General features: G+C 33.9%; 1 long non-coding RNA gene across 1 annotated transcript; it reads left to right on the forward strand.

Annotated features, from left to right (window-relative positions):
• The first annotated feature begins 1,000 nt into the window (after positions 1-1,000).
• LOC139361541 (uncharacterized) lies at positions 1,001-3,937 on the forward strand. Its single transcript, XR_011619101.1, has 2 exons — positions 1,001-1,214; positions 3,802-3,937. It is a non-coding gene; the product is annotated as an uncharacterized lncRNA (long non-coding RNA).
• The last annotated feature ends 260 nt before the right edge of the window (positions 3,938-4,197 follow it).

Below are 4,197 nucleotides of genomic sequence, written 5' to 3' on the forward strand. Positions count from 1 at the left end.
CAAAAAATAAAAGGATTTAAAAAATAATAACAATAATTTTACTTCACTCTCTTACATGGATTTGGATGAGAAGTCAGATATAATTCTTACCTCTGTTCCTCTATAATAAGATGTGATTTCCTTCTAGATTTTTTTAAAAGTCTTTGATTATAGTTTGAATTTAATATATCCGGACGTAGTTTATTTATTTTTATTTTATTTTACTTTTCATTTATCATACTTGGTGTTCTCTGATTTTCCTGGATTTGTGGTTTGTTGTCTGACATTAACTTGGTAAATTGTCCACCATCATTGTTTCAAATGTTTCTTCTGTTTCTTTTATTTTTTCCCTCTTTCTCATATTCCCATTACGTATATGCTGCACTTTTTGCAGGTGCCCACAGTTCTTGGATATTGAAGTTTTGGGTAATCTTTTTTCCCTTTACTTTTCAGCTTTGGAAGTTCATATTAAGATATCCATAAAGTCAGTAATTCTTTGTTCAGTCATGTCCAGTATACTAATTTTTTATTAAGAAAAAAGAAACTAAGCAATTGTGATAAGCAAAAGGAACTTCACAGATGTGATTAAATCAGAGTCATGAGGCGGAAGATTATTCTTGATTGTCTTGGTGAGTCCAAATGTGAAAGGAGAAGCAGAGAGAGATTTTTGAAGAGGCTATTCTCTGGCTTTGAAGATAGTGGAAGGGGCTATGAGCCAAGAAATACAAGGAATGCAGCTCTCTTGTTGACCATATGAGTTCTTCTTGCCTGCTGACCAGAAAAATCCAGTAGTCTGAGATAGAAGTTGCAGCAGAGAAAGAGTTTAATAATTGCAGGGTGACAAAGAAAGGAGGAGGGGAAATATTTCTCAAATCCACCTTCTCTAGAATTCAAAGGCTAGGATTTTTCCAGAATGGTTTGACAGGCAAGGAGCTAGAGAATGGGGAATGCTGATTGGTTGGATTGGGGATGAAATCATAAAGGCATTGAAACTTTCTGATGTGCTGAGTCAGTTCCTGGATGGAAGTCACGGAACCTGTTGAGTCAATTTCTTGGGATGGGTTCCTGGTTCAGATGGTACCAGTTGGTCCACCAGAATGCAAGGTCTGAAAAATTCTCAAACACCAGTCTTAGGTTTTTACAATAGTGATGTTATCTATAGGGGCAACTGAGGAAACTATAAATCTTGTGACCACTGGCTACATGACTCCTGAACAGCAGGCACTTACAAATAGGCAAGTTATACAACAGTGATTTGTTAGAGTTAACTGTACCTATATCTTAGTAGAAGAAACAATGTCTTGTAAGAATTAAACTATGCCTACATCTTAGCAGAATTTAGGCCTCTACCATAATTTTAACCTGGTGGCCTTTCATTACTTTTACAAAGGCAGTTTTAGCTCCTGAACAAGAAGATTAGTTTTGGGAAGGAGCTATTATCATTCTTGCTTTAAAGTTAAACTAGAAAACAAATTCCTCCCATAGTTAGCTTGACCTACATGTAGGAATGAGCAAAAACAGCTTAGCAGGTTTGAAGAAAATGGCTAGCCATGTGAGATTTTTTTTCACTGTTATAATTTTGTAAAGGTGGTTTCAGCTTTAGAAGCTGAAACAGGACGGAAAACAGATTCAGCCCTCAGAGTGAGTAAGGCCCTATGCATTTTGGTTTTGGCCAAGTGAAACACATTTCAGACTTCTGATCTTCAGAACTTTAAAATAATTAATTTGTGTTTTAAGTCACTGAGTTTGCAGTAATTTCTCATAGGAGCCATAGGAAACTAACACACATTTATAGAGGATCAAGGACATTAACATCTTGAAATTACAAATCCCAGAGGGAAGTAAGGAGAAAGGATGGAGAATATTTGTAAAAATAAGAAGTATTTCTAAAACTAATGGAGAAACATTTGTCATGTATATACATATGAAAAAATTCATAAAATGAACATATAGGGCAGAGTAATACCCATACTGAAATGGTAAAAAATAGAGCATATATAGAGTCATTTAAATTTTTTTTAATTCCTAAAAAATCATTATTCTACAGATTTCCCTCTCTATCTGAAGTACAGTAAAATTATAAATTAACATTTAAATGGTAGCTTTAAAATGTTTCATATTTGAAGACAATTTAGTATATTACTAAATAATCTTTAGGTTAGAAAAAACTCATAAAAACTTTTAAAAATTAGAAATACTCATAATTATTTGACATTTTAAAAAATGTATGTCACATTCTATGTGACACAACTGAAATAATCCTTACATGGACATAATGACCCTAAATATATTTAAAATGTATATTTAAGCTATATAAATAGATGACTTAAACAAATGAGTTAAGCATTAAACAAAATTAATTAGAGAAAGAAAAAGAACAACAGAGGAAAGAACAACAGAGGAAACCCAAAGTAATATGATGGAAAGAAAGAATAAAGATAAAATCTGAAATCAATGAAATAACCAGGAGAAAAAAATTAAACAAACCCAAAACAGGTTCCACATAAAGATAAGTATATCTCTGACAAGACTGAATTAGAAAAAAAATAGAAGAGTTGCAAATAAACAAAATACATACAAAACGAAGTCTATCTTAAAACAAAATATTTAAAAGCAAAATTATTAACTATGCAATAATAATTTTAAATGTCATGAGACTAATATAATTTGATTCCAAGAACCAGATAGCAGTAATACAAAAAATGAATATATAGCTTCATGCTTTAAGAAAACAACAAAAATTCTAGATAACATATAAGCTAAGAGAATCTAGCTATGCATTAAAAATTAAAATATGGTTATTTTCCTTGGTTTCTCCAAGAAGCAGACACTGAGACATATTTGTCAGAGGCATTTGAACCAGACAGCTCCATCTTGAATAGGGGCTTGGTAGAATAAGGCAGCGACATACTGTGCTGCATTCCCAGACAGTTAGGCATTCTAAATCACAGGATGAGATAGGAGGTCGGCACAAGATACAGGTCTTAAAAACCTTGCTGACAAAACAGCTTGCAGTAAAGAAGCCAACCAAAACCAAGATGGCCACAAGAGTGACTTCTGGTCATCCTCACTGTTCCATTCCCACCAAAGCCATGACAGTTTACAAATGCCACGCAATCTCAGGAAGGTATCGAATACGATCTCAAAAGGGGAGGCATGAATAATCCACCCCTTGTTTAGCATATAAGCAATACATAACCATAAAAACGAGCAACCGGCAGCCCTCAGGGCTGCTCTGCCTATGGAATAGCCATTCTTTTATTCCTTTGCTTTCTTAATAAACTTGCTTTCAGTTTACTCTATGGACTCATCTTGAACTCTTTCTTGTGCGAGATCCAAGAACCCTTCTTTGGGTTCTGGATCCGCATCCATTTCCAGTAACAAATTCACGAGCAAGCAGGATATTTAAAAGGTGATTCCAGAAAGCATTGGTAGAGAAGTGAGAAAGAGATTAAGAGAAGGCTGTTAAAGAGTTCGTTAGCCAGGAAGTCACCAGTGTGGGCAAGTGAAGTTATTTCATGGGGAAGTTCTAGGACCTCGAGTAGTACATGAGTGTAGTCACCTAAGTAGCATGGCAGTTTTGTTTATAAATGAATCTGCATCATTTTTTGATTGAGGGTTGCTCTTTATAATTATGATGCTACCAAATAAATCAGTATTTCATAGTACTAAATGTTCCCTGAAGTAGTCTCAATCAGTTAATACAATTTAAACTATAGTATTCTTTGAGATATATTATTTAAAGCAAAACCTTCCTTTTCCTCTACACAAAAAGGTATGCAAAATATGTGAACTAAGAATGTTTTCTTCTGTTTCCAACAGGATTTTCCTGTGTCATGTAATTAAATCTTTGAATTTTCTGAGGAATTTTATTTCTGAAGAAAAATGGCTATTGACTTTTCACAGAAGAATATTGTCTGTTCATTTCTTAAAATAAAAAGTTAAAGTGTCTTCTTAACATTTTTACTCCTTCTTTCAAGTGAAATTTGGATTGAGGGTGAGAAGTTGAAGAGAACAAGTCTTTCTTGAACACACAAGCACACACAATGCAGTCTTTGAATTAGACTGCTGAAATGTTCTCTTCTTAGGGAGATTGCTTACGGCTAGGTCTATTTTCCCTGCAATGCCTCATTAGCTCTGAACACATTTTTCCCAAGATAAATTTAAAAGCTCATCCTAATTAGACTTCACTGGGGTGGTCTGAATTATTTGATCCAT

Source organism: Macaca nemestrina, unplaced genomic scaffold (assembly GCF_043159975.1).
Source record: "Macaca nemestrina isolate mMacNem1 unplaced genomic scaffold, mMacNem.hap1 Scaffold_581, whole genome shotgun sequence".
Taxonomy (NCBI): Eukaryota; Metazoa; Chordata; class Mammalia; order Primates; family Cercopithecidae; genus Macaca; species Macaca nemestrina.